Here is a 17,194-nt window from a genome sequence, read left to right on the forward strand (position 1 = left end):
TTGGGATTAAATTCCTGGTTTGGTGGGCGGCGCACATAGACTTTTCCGTCTGAGGCAAACCTATTAAACTTGGATTCATCGGACCAAAGGATGTTCCTCCACCAAGTATTAGGTTTTTGTTCATTTCTCCGGGCAAAGGCTAACCTTTTCCGAACATTAGCTTGTGAAACATGTGGCTTCTTTCTTGCAATGCGCCCATTCAATTTTGCAGATCTCAGTCGTCTTTGAATCGTTGAGGTTGATGGTTGAACATCATGTTCGTCGCTAAACAAAATGGCTTTCAGTCGTGGTGTTGACAAAAATGGGTCTTTCTTCACTTCCCTAGTGATGAGTCTGTCTACGCGAGGAGTAGTTACACGAGGTCGCCCCCTGTTCTCCACCTGCGGCTTTGTTTGTTTTGACCGTCTCATGGCGTTCTGGACTCGTTTTCGCGAAACGTGCAAGACATTGGCTATTTTATTCATGGACATCCCACTTTTGAACATCCGGAACATTACTATACGCTCATCTTCACTGGTATGCTTTGCTCTGCCCATCTAGACGAATGTAAACAAAACCACACGTCAATTTACATACAAAACAACTGCATAAAAATCAATTTAAAGGCACATGTGTAAAGCGGCTCTATTATTTTGACCCATAAGATTCTTACCTTTATGCCTCTTTTCACACGTCTAGCTCAAACGCTTCCTTTCGGACGACTAAAGATAGCAGCAACGTCTTCCCTGATGTTGTCTACAAGGGACTGACAACACGGCACTCGTGGCGATTTCGCGAACTAATAGATATCCTAGTTCTTAATCTCGTCAATAGAGGTGGCTCTATTATTTCGACCGCCACTGTATGGCCGTCCTATCGCCCTCACTCCCACCCTTAAGTACCTTGGCGTCACCCTCGACCGTCGCCTCTCCTGGACTCCCCACCTCCGGACAATCCAAGCCAAGGCACGCTCCCGACTCAGTCTCCTCAAGCTCCTCTCCGGCCGTACGTGGGGTCTGGACCCCTCCACCATCCTCCACACTTATAAATCCCTCATCCACCCTATCCTTTGTTATGCCCATCCGGCTTGGATCTCCGCCCCCCTTCTTTTTATAAACCCCTCCAAATCCTTGAACGCCATGCTCTCCGCCTTGCCTATCGCATCCGTCTCCCCTCCCCTACGCGGATCCTGTACGATCTCATCACCTTGCCCCACCTCCATCTTTTCCTTGAAAGGATACGGATCCTGTACACCTCCCGTAAACTCGATCCTCCTCACCCGCTCATCTCCCCGATCCTCTCTCACCCCCATCCGCTGCCGCGCCTGTATTCGCACGTCCCACCCGGTCTCCATCTCTCCACCCACCTTACCCTCTCCCAAGGTGGCTTCCGCCAGCTCCCCCTCCCTGATGTTGTCCTCCTCCCCTCCATCTACCCCTCCTATCAACTTTGACCCTGCCCCACCCCCCATTTCCGGTGTCTAGGCACCCTTCTCCCTTCTCTTCCCTTCCCTTCTCTTTCCTTTTCTCCCGTCCCCTCCCTCCACCCCTCTTCCCCCGGGCTTCCCTTCCCCCTTCCTTCCTCCCCCCACTCTCACCTGCCCGTGGAATCTCTGCTCTCCCCTCTCGCTCTCCCACTCCCCTTCCTCCTCCTCCTCTCTTGGCAGGTCCCCGGACTCGCACACGCATAGTGAACATTCGCGCGCCGGAGATCATCGCCATCAGTGTCTCGTGTGTGTGCTTCATTTTGTGTTTCGCGTTCTTTCGCAGTTATAACTTCACTGTTCAAATGTGCCGTCGCCGTCCTCCGTGTTTTGTGCTCCGTGTCAACAAGTGTTAGTGTTTTTATCATTCAGCGTGAACGGCTTCATGTTTATTGTTTTTTGTATTCTCCATTTTTTGCCCGCCGTTTTTTATATTGTCTGTGTCATCTCTATGTCATGTTATGGTTCCACTTAAGGCTGAAGAGCAGCGTAATATGCTGCTGACAGCCCGCCTGTGTAGGTGATTAAAATTACAATAAAGAAAAAAAAAAAGACGTAATCCATCTCCGGCGGTACTCCGCAAGGTTACCGCCCTTTGATTGTGCCATTCCTGCACTAATCGAAGTGCTAGGTTTTTCAGGTGCCAGCCAGCCAGCCAGCCAGCCAGCCAGCCCAGGAGCAGCAGCAGCAGCAGCTCCGGCCCCGTCCGTGGCAGCAGCAGCAGCAGCTGCGGCGTTCCTGCCACCCGTCGTCGCCGTCACCGTCGCCATCAGTGCCAGCGCCAGCAGCGTGGGACTCTGGTCTTCGTCCGTCTTCCTCTGTCTTCATCTTCCTCCATCTTCATCTTCATCACTCTTCGTCTTCATCTGTCCCCAGTTCTTGTCCTTTCTTTTTCGTCCTGTGCGTTTTTGTTTCTCCCTGTCATCATGTCAGCCCCCACCACCACTACCACCACAGCCATAGTTTATACTTCCCCCTCCGCCACCACCACCACCATAACATGGTATGCCCAGTCACACCCCCCTCTTTCCATCCCGCCTCTTCTCACTCTCCCTTCGCCCTCGCTCTTTGTCGCCCCCTTTCCAGCTTCTTCCTCCCGCTCCTCTCCCTCTGATCCTTTCCCCCCACTCCCCCGGCCAGTCACTGCAGCTCCAGCTAAGATGGTGGCCCGTCGAGCCACTGCCCATGCCCAACTATCCCCATCGCCCTCGCCATCACCGCCACCACCGTCGCCGTAGCCGTTGCCTTCACTGTCACCATCTACAGCACCGACTGCTGCATCACCACCGGGACCTGCCCCTTTCCGTCACCTCCCTATAGCTCCCGTCCCTCATATCACCACCCACCCTTCTGCCGCCGTTAAATGCCCTAGTGGCACCACCACTTCCTCCGCTCTCAAAAAGGCCACGCCCAATCTTCCTTCGCTGCGGTCGCAGGTTTGAATCGTGCCTCGGTCATGGATGTGTGTGATGTCCTTGGGTTAGTTAGGTTTAAGTAGTTCTAAGTTCTAGGGGACTGATGACCATAGATGTTAAGTCCCATAGTGCTCAGAGCCATTTGAACCATTTGAACCAATCTTCCTTCCCCCCCCCAGGATGCCATTGATGTCTCCCCACCAGGCCCTGTTCCCTCCTCCTCCTCCTCCTCCTCCTCCTCCTCCTCTTCCTCCTCCTCCTCCTCCCCCCCTCTTTATACAAATACCTCCTCCCCCGTCCCAATCCTTCTCTTCTCGAGACCCAGAATCTCTCCCTCCTCCTCCGCCAACACTTCCCTGGTCCCCCATCTCTCTCCTCACTCCCAGACGGGATTCCATTCTCATCTCCTCTCCAAGCCCAACCCTCCATACTGACATCCTCTCCCACCTCCCCATCACCCATTTTGGCCCCAACGCCTCCATCACCCCTGCTCCTTCTCCGTCTCCTACCCACCAACCCCAACCCCCACGTCGCCCGCCAACCCTCACTGCTGTGATCACTCGGCTTAGCCCGACGATCACGGAGGAGGAGGTGTTGGTGGAGCTCAAGGCGCATCCCACAATGGAGGGGCGGGCCGTCCGCTGCATTTTCAACTCGGCCAGCCCCACCCACCTTATGCGGGTTTTCTCCGAGGACGCCCCCTCCATTGACCATCTCCTGATGGAGGGTGCCCTCCTCTTCAACCAGCGCTACAAGGTCGAACCCTCCCATTCCCCTCCTCAGTCCCTGCGCTGCCAGAGGTGTCTGCGCTATAACACACACCCAACAGCCGAGTGCCGCGAGGCCCCCACCTGCCCGCATTGTAGACAAGCGCACTTCCTCCGGCAGTGCCCTAACCTTCAATCCCCTCCCTCCTGCAATACCTGCAATCTCCCCCATCCCACCTACTCCCAAAAGTGTAAAGCCTGACCCCCTCCGACCACTCCTGAACTCACCGTCCCTGTCCGTCCTCTGGACGCCCCCACCCCTCCCAGCAATACCCTTCGCCCGCCCCCTTACCGCTGAGGACATCATCAGATTCCTCACCATCGTCCTTCAGAATGTTCATCCTTTTCAGCGCCCCCCCACTCTCCAACAGATATCCCTCGCCGCCCGTTCCATTTTCCAACTCAAAATGAACGCCACCTACTCCAACAACCAGGCACATTTCACCATCTCCCGTCTCGACACTCTTGTCTAAATCCCTGACATGGTGCGACAGACCGTATCCTTTTCAACAATATCCGCTCCCTTCCCGTCAACAAGAACCTCTTCCTGCACACCCTTGCCACCCACCGTGTGGATGCCTTCCTCCTCAAAGAAACCTTTCTCCAATCCCACCACACCATCCACACTTCGCCCTACCTCCTCCACCGCTCCGATAATCCGCTCACGATTGCGCGTGGTGGAGTTGCCATTGGTCACCACCGCCAGATCCCTGTTCGGCTCCAACCTCTCCTTCCCGACCCCACCGAACAACTGATCCTTAGTCTCTTCTTCCATGGCCTTACCGTTACCTGCAACACCATCTATGTCCGCCCTAATGCCCCTGTTCCCTTCGACTTCCTCTCCCACATTGACCGTACCTTCTCCTCCTACGTGATCGCCGCTGACCTCAACATCCATAGTCGTTCCGCTGCCTAGTTACGGCAGTGGCATCGGTTCCTCTCCTCCCTTCAAGATGACCTCATCCCCATCCACCAGCACACCCGTCCCAAATCCAACACCACTCCCGATGTTATCCTTTCCTCCCCCAACCTCCTTGGTCACATAACGATGGATGTCCTGGAGCCTATTGGTAGCGACCATCTCCCTGTCCTCATCACTGTTTCAGACGGTCGTCGCCCCTGCCCAGACCCTCGCAATGACCCTCCCCCTGAGTACATCCATGAATATTCCCGTGCCAACTGGAATGCCTACCGGGATACCCTTTCCACCCAGGCCGATAGCCACCCCTTCACCTAGCATCACCCTGACGATGTAACCCATGCCACCTCCTTTCTCCACCAGACCTTGTCTGAGGCCGTGGAGGCCCACGTCCCTACTGTCGCCATCCACCCCCACCGTCCTACCTTACCCCTACAGGCCGTCCTCCTCTGTGAATCCCGCTGTCTCTACCATGCCTTCCTCTGCACACGTGACCCAGACACACTACGACGTCACCGGCAACTCCAGCGACAGATTCGTAATTTGCTCGCGCCTAAGAAATGCCGGGACTGGCGACAGACATGCACCCGTTTAAATGCTACCCTATCAACTCGTCCAAGTTCTGGTCAGCCTTCCGTTGCGTTGCCGGAACTAAACCCTCCCTCTACTATCCTCTTCTCCATGATGATCACCCCTTCCCAGACTCCCTTAGTAAGGCCAATCACTTTGCCTCTAACCTCTCCGATGTGTTTTCCATCCCCGATGATCCCCCGTTCGATTACTCCCTCTTCCCGGATGTCCGCGATCGAGCTGACAACTCTGTCCCTCCCCTCGCACCTGGTTTCCTGTACTTGGACAACATTGCACACACGGAACTCTGCCCCTATCACTACACAGGATCTCATTACTACACTCGGCACAAAACGCAACACCGCTCCTGGTCACGATCGTGTCACTTACCGTCACCTTCGTGAAGCTCCTGTCGCTTTCCTCTCCACTCTGGATAGGCTCTACAACGTAGTCCTGTCCACCAGTTACTACCCCGACCTGTGGAAAACCTCCCGTATCCTGATGTTCCTTAAACCCGGCAATCCGCTGTCTGCTGTCTCCTCCTACCGTCCCATCAGCCTTACCTCAGTCTTCAGCGAGGTCTTGGAATCTATCCTCACCCGACGCATCCACCAGCATCTCCGCCAGCACCATCTCCTTCCCGTTACCCAGTGTGGCTTTCGGCCATCCTTCTCTTCTGATGACCTTCTCCTTCACCTCACTCATCTCCTTTCCGACCAGCTTAATTCCCGTCGCTCTGCGGTCTTCCTCTCCCTGGACCTCGAACGTGCTTATGACCGCGTATGACATTCTGGTCTCCTCTTCAAGCTCCAAACCTTCGCCCTTCCCATTAACTACGTCCGTCTGATCGTCTCCTTTCTCTCCCACCGTCCTTCCTACGTCACCATCCATAACACAGATTGCTACACCTTTTTCCCCTCCGCCGGTGTGCCCCAAGGCTCCGTCCTCTCCCCCCTTCTGTACCTTTTGTACACGGCGGACATGCCGCCGCCGTCACCCCCCGTCCACCTTCTCCAGTTTGCCGATGACACCGCCTTCCTTGCCCTTGCCCCAACCCTGCAGTGCTCCCAACACCTTCTCCAATCCCATCTTGACCGGTTCACTGCTTGGTGCAACCAGTGGTTGCTCAAGGTCAATCCCTCCAAAACCCAGGCGATCATTGTAGGCAAAACCACCCCTTGCTTCCGACTCCTTGATTTCTATCTCACCATCTATGGCCGTCCTATCGCCCTCACTCCCACCCTTAAGTACCTTGGCGTCACCCTCGACCGCCGCCTCTCCTGGACTCCCCATCTCCGGACAATCCAAGCCAAGGCACACTCCTGACTCCGTCTCCTCAAGCTCCTTTCCGGCCGTACGTGGGGTCTGGACCCCTCCACCATCCTCTACACCTATAAATCCCTCATCCGCCCTATCCTTTGTTACGCCCATCTGGCCTGGATCTCCACCCACCCCCCCCTACCTTTTATAAATCCCTACAAATCCTTGAATGCCATGCTCTCCGCCTCGCCTATCGCATCCGTCTCCCCTCCCCCACGTGGCTCCTGTATGATCTCATCCCCTTCCCCCACCTCCTCCTTTTCCTTGAAAGGATACGGATCCTGTATACCTCCCGCAAACTTGATCCTCCTCATCCGCTTGTCTCACCCATCCTCTCCCACCCTCGCCTGCTGCCGCACCTGCATTCCCACGCCCCACCCAGACTCCATCTCTCCACCCTACTTACCCTCTCACAAGGTGGCTTCCGCCAGCTCCCCCTCCCTGATGATGTCCTCCTCCCCTCCATCTAACCCTCCTACCAACTTTGATCCTCCCTCCCTGTGCCTGTGTCTGTTCCTTGGGCAACCTCCGTCCCTCCTTCCTTTCTCCCCACTCCTCCCCTGGGCCTCCCCTCCCCTGTACCTCTATTCCTCCTCCCATCTCCTCAGCCATTGGCATCTTTTTCTCTCCCCCCTCTCCACCCCCTGTCACCCTTCTTCCCCTCTTGGCAGATCCCCGGACTCGCACACGCTATGTGGACTTTCGCGCGCTGGAGATCATCTCCATCAGCGTCTCGTGTGTGTGATGTCGTTTTGTGTTTTTAGTGTCCGCCGTCACGCTTCTACGTTCACTTGTCTGTCGGATTCGACAGTGTTATGTGCGCCGTGTCAACGTGTTTTCAGTGTCGTTATTGTCGAGTGTGAACAGCTCCATGTTTTTGGTGTATCTGCGACCACTATTTTTTGCCCGTCACTATGTTCATTTTAATACTCCATTATTGTACTGTTATTGTCAACACTATGGCTGAAGAGCGATGTAGCATGCCGCTGTCAGCCTACCTGATTGTTCAGTTATTAAAATAACAATAAAGGAAAAAAAAGACGTAATCATGTTAGATAAATCCTTGCATACCGGCCGTGACTTTCATGTAAGTTACAACGGTAAATATTTATTGACTAAAAGAAGTCTGTCACTTAGTTAACATGGGTTGGAGGCATAGCATGAAAGTATTTAGGACTATTGGGTTATTAAGAAAGCTTCGAGTCCTTACTAAAAGTTGAACAATATTTTGGGGGATGAAGATTGTACCATAAAAAAATTATACGGAACTAAACTATCGACCTACTATAAATATAAATCCGTCCTGGCGACAGCAGTGTCACCTGCTGAGGTATAACGTAGTCCAGCACATGCACAGTATATGTTGTATCGGTGAGCATGCTGTCTGTGTGTACAATGTGGAAGGTACATGATCTATCTGAGATTGGGCAAGGGCAGAGTGTAACGGCCCGGAGGCTTGGCACGAGCATTTCGGAAACAGCACAACTTGTGACGTGTTCAAGGAGTACTGTGATTAGTGTCTTCAACACGTGGCGAAACCGAGGTGGAACCAAGTCCAGATGTCAGAGGGTTGGGTGGCCACCCCTCATTACAAATGACGGACATTGTAGGCTGAGTGGACTCGTAAAATAGGACAGGTAGCAACCTGTGCCCTCGGACGTTAATCTGAGAAGAGTACAAGTGTGTCTGAACACACACAAGACGGAATGCTCCTAACGAAGGGCCTCTGCAGCTGACGACCCTGGCAAGTGCCAATGTTAACATTATAATGTCGGTAACTACGACTGAAATGGACTCGTGGCCATCGGCACTGGACATTGGGGTAGTGGAAGAGCATTGCACAGTGTGATGAATCCCAGTCTTTCAGGGAACAGCTCCTTGACACCCATACTTCAGGATGGATACAACCTGGTGGCAACTACATTGTGCTCTGGGGAACTTTCATGTAAACATCCATGGGTCCAGTGGAGCTTGTGGAAGGCACCATGAGGGCCAAGGAGTATTGTACACTCGTTGCAGACCACATAGTTCATGATGTTCATGTTTCCTGATGGCAGTGGCATTTTTCAGCAAGATAATGCACCATGTCACAATGAAAAGAGTGTGACACAGTGTTTCAAGGAATACAGTGGCGAGTCCCAATTGATATGCTGGCCCCCCAACTCTCGAGATGTGAACCCAACCAAACCCATCTGGGATGTGACTGAAACTGGCATCAGAGCTCATCACCTTCCTTACAGGAATTAGGTAACTTGTGTGTGCAGATGAGGTACCAACCAGCCATTCGGCAGGTGGTCATAATGGTCTGGCTGATCAGTGTTTGTAGGTTAGAAACAAGAGCAGGCCTAGTACCAATCATTGTGGCACTCCATGTGTTATGTTCCTCCATTCTGAAGTTATTTTGAAGCCTGAGGTACAGTCTGTTCCTGTCATGAAGTTAACGTCCCATCCATGCAAGAGAGACACCATTAATGCTGTAATGCTTTATTTTGAAAAGTATAACTTTGCGTTCCACGCAATCGAAGGGTTTGGTTGGGTCACAGAATATGACAATAAGATTTTTTTCTTGTTTAGCTCCGCTAGCTAAGACTTTATTTCCGAGGCCTTGTATTGCTTTGTGTGTGGATAATCCTTTATAAACACCAAATGGGGAGGCAGTTAACAAGTTCTCTTCAGTTAATTGAGTCCGTATTCTATCACATGCCACTTTCTCAATCACTTTTGAAAAGCCTGGAAGGAGTGATATAGTTCTGTAATTAAAAGTGATTTTCTGTGTTTGTCCAGTTTCTAGATTGGTGTGACAGCATATTTACGTCCGTCAGGAAATATGCTCTGAGTGATTTACTGATTGTTCATAAAGATAATGCTCTCAAACTCAGCACAAGATGTCAAAACTGTTCTAGAAACACTACAGCAAAATTACTCCTTTTTATGGCCTGATTATTTCCACAATCAAGTGATAATTAAATGTAAACCCTAGCTGCAACCAGGCGTTGATATACTTCATTGGGGAGATGTTGAAAATGTGTGCCTTGACTGGGACTCGAACCTGGGACCTCCTCCTTACATGGCAGATGCTCTATCCATCTGAGCCACCGAGAGCGCAGAGAATAGTGCACCTGCAGGCACTTATCCCTTGCATGCTCCCCGTGAGATGCACATTCCCAACATGTCCACACCACTACATTCGTAGTGCGCCTAATAGATGTTTGCCCATCATTCTCATTACTCATGTCAGATTAATCTACCAAGTCCCGTACATGTTCGGGCATAGTGTGTGCGTTCACACAAGAAGGTTGATGGCCAGGAAGCCATATTTTTTAACTATATATGACGGTAGTATCTGTTCCCGGAAGAACAGTTACCGTAGATGACCATGCAGCTTTGATAGAATGAAATGATAATTAAGTGGACACCCTAGCTGTAACCAGGCGTTGATATACTTCATTGGAGACATGTTGAAAATGTGTGCCCCAACTGGACCTCGAACCCGGGATCTCCTGCTTATACGGCAGATGCTCTATCCATCTGAGCCACCGAGGACACAGAGAATAGTGCGCCTACAGGCACTTATCCCTTGCATGCTCCCCGTGAGACGCTCATTCCCAACATGCTTAACCTTTGTTTCTGTTCCCAAAGGCCAAGACCCATCTTTGGATGTGACACTTTATTCTACCATTCCCTCCTTAAATTCCAGACTGAAAAATCTGTACTCCTTACCCACCTTGCCCTTGACAAATAAACTGCCTTCCAAACTGCCATTCCCGACAGCTGCTTTCTCTCTTGAAAATCCTACCTCTCAGCCCCTTAATGTGCTAACACACTCAGTGTGGTTCTCCTTGAAGCCAGCCATGAACTTGAACAAAACCTCTCACCATCTTAAGAACCTGTGTAGCCAATTGCTCAAATACTGCAATAGTTGTGTCCAACTCCTACACCAATCACCACCTGGAATGTGTCCAATTTATTTCCAATGCTCTCCCACAGGGTGCTATCCTTGTTATGTACCATCAACACAACTTTGCTTTACACTGATACCCACATACACATGGTCTCTCTGTCCTAGAATGCCACCTCTTCCAACAGTTGCCTGAAAGTCTTTCTAAAACTTCCTTTATTGTCAGACAAGCCAGCTCCAGCCCTACCCATAACTACTTCACGTCTGAGGACCAGACCTGCAAACAAATCAGAGGCAAAGCCATGGGGACCAGGGCACCCCATTCCTATGACAACCTTTTCATGGGTGCATGAAAGAGGCATTCCCCAAGACCTATAAGCTCCCCCCCCCCCCCCCTGGTTCGACACATATTCACCGACAACATCTTTGTGGTCTGGACTTGTGGTGAAGAACAATTTCTCCTCCTCTTCCTGCAAAAACTTAACTAATTTTCCCAAATCAAATTCACCTGGTCTTTTTTCGAACCCAAAGAAAATTCCTTTCATGCTGACTTCTGCCTCACTGAAGCTCACATCCAAACCTCAGTCCATATAAAACCAACAATACCTACACTTTATGAAAGCTGCCACCCTGTCTACATCAAATGCTCCCTTCCCTACAACCCAGGCATCTGCATCTACATCTACATCTAGAGAGATACTCCACAAGCCACCGTATGGTGTGTGGTGGAGGGTACACTGTACCACTGCCAATCATTTTGTTTCCTGTTTCACTCACAAATAGAGCAAGGAAAAACGACTGTCTGTATGCCTTGGTATGAGCCCTAATTTCTCATGTCTTATCTCTTTGGTCCTTACATGCAATGTATGTTGCTGGCAGTAGAACCATTCGGCACTCAGTCTCAAATGCAAGTTCTCTAAATTTTCACAATAGTATTTCTCGAAAAGAATGCTGCCTTCCCTCCAGGGATTCCCATTTGAGTTCCCAAAGCATCACCGTAGCACTTACATGTTGTTCCAGCTTACCAGTAACATATCCAGAAGACCATCTCTGAATTTCTTCAATGTCTTCCTTCAATCTGACCTGGTACAGGTCCCAAACACTTGAATAGTACTCAAGAATAGGTCACACCAGCATCCTGTATGTGGTTTCCTTCACAGGTGAATCACTCTTTCCTAAAATTTTCCCAATAAACTGAAGTTGACCATTCGCCTTCCCTACCACAAACCTTATATGACATTCCATTTCATATTGCTTTGTAACATTATGACCAGATATTTAATTGACTGGAGTGTATCAAGCAGGTCACTAGTAATACTGTATCTGAACATTACAGGTTTGTTCTTCCTACTCATCCTCATTAACTTACATTTTTCCACATTTAGAGCTAGCTGTCATTCATCACACCAAATAGAAATTTCGTCTAAGTCATCTTGAATCTTCATGCAGTGATTCAGCTTTTACACTTTACTATACACTGCAGCATCATCAACAGACAACAGCAGATTGATGCCCCTCCTGTCCGCCAAATCATTTATGTGTATAGAAAACAACAGCAGTCTGATTACACTTCCCTGGGGCACTCGTGACAATACTCTCATCTCTGATAAACACTCACACCTGCAGCAAAAATATCTGCTCCACCACAAAATTGTATTCCGTAGAAATGTTTGAACACGTGAGGCAATACTGACCCTACGACTTATCGTAGAAGAAAGATTAAGGAAATGCAAACCTACGTTTCTAGCATTTGCAGACTTAGAGAAACTTTTTCCAATGTTGATTGGAATATTTTCTTTCAAATTCTGAAGGTGGCAGGTGTAAAATACAGGGAGCAAAAGGCTATTTACAATTTGTACAGAAAGCAGATGGCAGTTATAAGAGTCGAGGGGTATGAAAGGGAAGCAGTGGTTGGGAAGGGAGTGAGACAGGGTTGTAGCCTATCCCTGATGTTATTCAATCTGTATATTGAGCAAGCAATAAAGGAAACAAAAGAAAAGTTTGGAGTAGGTATCAAAATCCAAGGAGAAGAAATAAAAACTTCGAGGTTCGCTGATGACATTGTAATTCTGTCAGAGACAGAAAGGGACTTGGAAGAGCAGGTGAACGGAATGGGCAGTGTCTTTAAAGGAGGATATAAGATGAACACCAACGAAAGGAAAATGAGGATAATGGAATGTAGTCGAATTAAGTCGGGTGTTGCTGAGGGAATTAGATTACGAAATGAGACACTTAAAGTAGTAAAGGAGTTTTGCTATTTGGGGAGCAAAATGACTGATGATGGTCGAAGTAGAGAGGATATAAAATGTAGACTGGTAATGGCAAGGAAAGCGATTCTGAAGAAGAAAAATTTGTTAACATCGAGTATAGATATAAATGTCAGGAAGTCATTTCTTAAAGTATTGGTATGGAGTGTAGCCATGTATGGAAGTGAAACGTGGACGATAAATAATTTAGACAAGAACAGAATAGAAGTTTCTAAATGTGGTGCTACAGAAGAATGCTGAAGATTAGATGGGTAGATCACATAACTAATGAGGAGGTATTGAATAGAATTGGGGAGATGAGGAGCTTGTGGCACAACTTGACTAGAAGAAGGGATCGGTTGGTAGGACATGTTCTGAAACATCGAGGGATCACCAGTTTAGTATTGGAGGGCAGCGTGGAGGGTAAAAATCGTAGAGGGAGACCAAGAGATGAATACACTAACCAGATTCAGAAGGATGTAGGCTGCAGTAGGTACTGGGAGATGAAGAAGCTTGTACAGGATAGAGTAGCACGGAGAGCTGCATCAAACCCGTCTCAAGACTGAATACCACAACAACAACAACAACAACAACAACAAAATCCATCAGCACATACACTGACACTGACAGTCTCTCACAGACTGTCCGCAACTACAGCTACCTCACAGATTTTATTCACAAACAAATCTCCTGGGCAATTTCATACTCTCTCCCTCTCGTTAATGCAGTTCTCAATTACAAAAGAGTGACGACGGACCCCTCTTCGTGCCCAGGACCACCCAGGCCTCAAATGCTTCTATACTTGCTACATCTACAATCACTCTGCTCAAATCACTGCACAGAGCACGAAAGAGGGTAGCTTTTATCATACTAGTAATTTCCTGTACTAATCCACTCGCAAATAGGGTGAGGAAAAAACAACTGCCTAAAAATGTCAATACAAGCCCTAATATCTCACATCTTATCGTCATGGACCTTGTGGAAAATGAACTTTGGGAGCAGTGGATTCACTCAGCAGTCAGCCTCAAATATTGGGTACTACTTTATGAGGCCACAGCTACAACTTTTTCAAGTTGAGCCCTGAAATGGTATCCTCTCTCCCTTATATCTTTCTCGCACCAACCAGTGTCACCTTCTAACCCCCTCCTAATCTCCGTACCATCCTAGTCAGACTATATGACATTCCCAAACCATTACCTGCACTCCAGTGTTCCTGCCATTGTGATTGTCATAGTGTAAATCCTTCTCCGTGCACCAACCGACCACCACCTACTCCAGTTCCACCGTTAGTAAATCCTACAATGTCAAAGGCAGATCTACATGCAAAACCGTGCATGTTGTTTATCAATTAACTTGTGTCCACTGCACTGTGTTATATACATACCTGACCATCACTAAACTGGTGGAGCATACAAATTTGCATGGAAGAAGTTTCTGCCTTTGGGACATCCAGTACCCAGTTGCTCAATATACTCCACCACATGATTCAAGGGTGCTACACAACACAGGCCATTTATTGTCAGATGTAGAAGTATCTTCAGATGAGCGGAAATTGTGTTGGGACCTTGCTGTTCCTGTTGTATATAAATGACCCTGCAGATAATATTAATAGTGCATTGTTATCAATAGCTGTGTTTGAGCAATTAGCTGCCCTATTTTGGAAGTTGACAGTGTGGATTACGTGAATGATAGTGTTACTAACTGATAAATCCTTACTGGACAAGTCTTTAAGAGAATCTACATTAAAGTTATCAGAATCACGGTTTATCTTTTTTTATTGCTGTTACATAGGCCTATAGAACATCAATGTGATCTATGAACAGATTAAAATTACCCAGTAGCGTTCAGTACACCCTTACCATCATAAATGATTTATTATGAAATTCTAGTTCTGTCCTGCATGCTTCCACAAGCTGCTTTAGGCAGATGACAATTCCTGATGAATGCAGCAGCTCCTTCTGTTTCCATTTCTGCTCTACAGAAGCAAGAGACTAATCTAAATCCTGTTGCACTTAACACTTATATATCAGTGGGCACATAATGTTCATAGAGATAAATTATGTCAGATGGATTTGATGACTGTTATTCACCAAAGCAGATATGTACTGTAGTTCATTAATTTTAGTTGTTAGTGCTCAAATATATGATGACTTAAATATATAAGGGGTCCGAAAACTGAACGCGTGGAATGGTTAAGTAATCACCAAACTTGTTAAGGCATTGCCAAAGATGTAAAAATCTTACTGCAAAAGATTCAGACTGTATTAAGGATGTTGCAGTATTTCCCAACCAAATTGTTGAGGCACAGCTTTGGTACGATTGGTGGTGTGGCGGCAGGCATTATTGTGCAGCAGGTTGATTCCAGCCAGAGAGCAAATTGTGAAACAGACAGTGGAAAAATCCCATGTCTCCCCTGCTTAAGAAATCCAAAGCTGTTCACACAATTTCCAGTAAGGTCACGATAACCTCCTCCTTCAACTACTTGAGTCCTCTGCGTGTCGAGTTCCTCAAGTGTGGAACCACAATCAATGTGCAATGCCAGGAAAACACTCTGCCAAAACTGTGACGTGCTATAACATCAAAATATCAAGGAATGCTGTCTGATTGAATCGTCCTATTGCACGATAACACCCATCCCCACACCTCCAATCAGATGAAGGCTATGGTTCTCTGAATTGACTCTGTGATTTTCACATCTTTGATGACCTGAAGAAATACGTGTGGACATCAGTTTCAGTCAGCCTAGGAAGTGCAAGAGGGTGAGATTGTGGATATGTCAGCGGCCGACTGTTCTGTGAAACGTGAATTGATGATCTTTTCTGCCAATGTGATAGATGTCTTGAAATTACAATGAAATGAACACCCTTAGCTGCTTACAGGCATTGACATATGTCAATGGGGACAGATAAAAAATCTGTGCCCCAACCGGGACTCGAACCCGGGATCTCCTGCTTACATGGCAGACGCTCTATCCATCTGAGCCACCGAGGACACAGAGGATAGCATGACTACAGGGATTTATATCTGGCACGCCTCCCACGAAACCCACATTCTCAACATATTGTCCCGCACTACATTCGTAGTGCCCCCACCCATTATACTCATTACTCGTGGCGCATTGCCAATTCCCCTAAGAGTTCGGGCACTGTTTGTGCATTCACACAGATGAAGTTAAGGCTCACCGGCCACTTGACCATCTTCTTCTTCTGTGCGAATGCACAAACAGTGCCCGAACTCTTACGGGAATCGGCAACGCAACGTAAGAAATGAGTATAATGGGTGGGGGCACTACGAATGTAGTGCGGGACAATACGTTGAGAATGTGGGTTTCGCGGGAGGTGTGCCAGAGATAAATCCCTGTAGTCGCACTATCCTCTGTGTCCTCAGTGGCTCAGATGGATAGAGCGTCTGCCATGTAAGCAGGAGATCCGGGTTCGAGTCCCGGTCGGGGTACACATTTTCATCTGTCCCCGTTGACGTATGTCAATGCCTGTAAGCAGCTAAGGGTGTACATTTCATTACAATTTCATTCTAACGAGCTGCATGGTGACCGATGGTATCTGTTCTTTCGGACATGTCTGAAAGAACAGATACCATCTGAGTACATATATAGATGTCTTGATTTGTGAGGTGATTACTTTTTAATGGAACCATTGCGTGGTCCCATTGTGGTGGGCGTTCAGTTTTTATCTGTCAGCCCTTTGTAAGTGGTTGGAAATAAAATTTCTGCTGATTGCTGAAATTTTTTTACCAACAACTGTTTGTGCTGATGCAGTGTCTTTCTTAAACTGAAGGTCTATTTCCATCCTAACTTCTCTTAAAACTATTTCTTTCTGACTTTCCTGTCCTAAAAAAATGTGCTGCTGTGACACCAGTAAGCACTGGTGTTTTGCCACTCATGAGAGTGACCCCCCCCCCTCCCCTTTAAGTCCCCTGCTACTAGCCCAGCCAGTTTACCATTGAGTTTTTATCTGAGGGGAAGGCTGTACCTAGTATAATCCCATCTGCTAACAGACTCAATTGGATCCACACCAATATGCGACAGAGCACCTGCCATAAGCAGCTACTAAAACTCCAAGGATGTTTACTAATTACAGTATACAATCAAGATCTACTGTATAATGCCAGTTGCTCTGTGAGACTGTTTTCAGATGACACTGTTCTCTGTAAGAAGGTCGAAATGCCAGAAAGCTGTAGTAAAGTGCAAGAAGTCTTGCGATGAATCCGTTATTGGTGTACAGACTTGCAGTTGGCCCAGAATGCAAATAACAACATGCTGTGTGTAAATAGCTAGAGAGATTCACTACTGTCCAATTACACTACTGTTGACAAACCACCAGATAAATCAACAAGCTTGACATACCACAGACCAAACATTCACAATGACCTAAACTGGATTGACCATATAAAATTAAATGTAGGAAAGCCTGATGCCAGGCTGAAATTCATCAAAAAATAGTAAGGATATTTGATTGATCCATGAAAGGAGTGGCTTACAGAACATTTGTATGAGCAATTTTGGACTATTTTCTCATCAGTTCCAACAATAAGAAAAAACTATTTCAAATTTTTTTCACAAAATTAACCTTTATCGTTG

General features: G+C 48.0%; 1 non-coding gene across 1 annotated transcript; it reads right to left on the minus strand.

The window, feature by feature from the left end:
• Window positions 1-15,514: 15,514 nt before the first annotated feature.
• On the minus strand, window positions 15,515-15,588 carry Trnat-ugu. Its single transcript has one exon. It is a non-coding gene; the product is annotated as a tRNA-Thr (tRNA).
• Window positions 15,589-17,194: the final 1,606 nt, after the last annotated feature.

This window comes from Schistocerca americana, chromosome 11, assembly GCF_021461395.2.
Source record: "Schistocerca americana isolate TAMUIC-IGC-003095 chromosome 11, iqSchAmer2.1, whole genome shotgun sequence".
Lineage (NCBI taxonomy): Eukaryota > Metazoa > Arthropoda > Insecta > Orthoptera > Acrididae > Schistocerca > Schistocerca americana.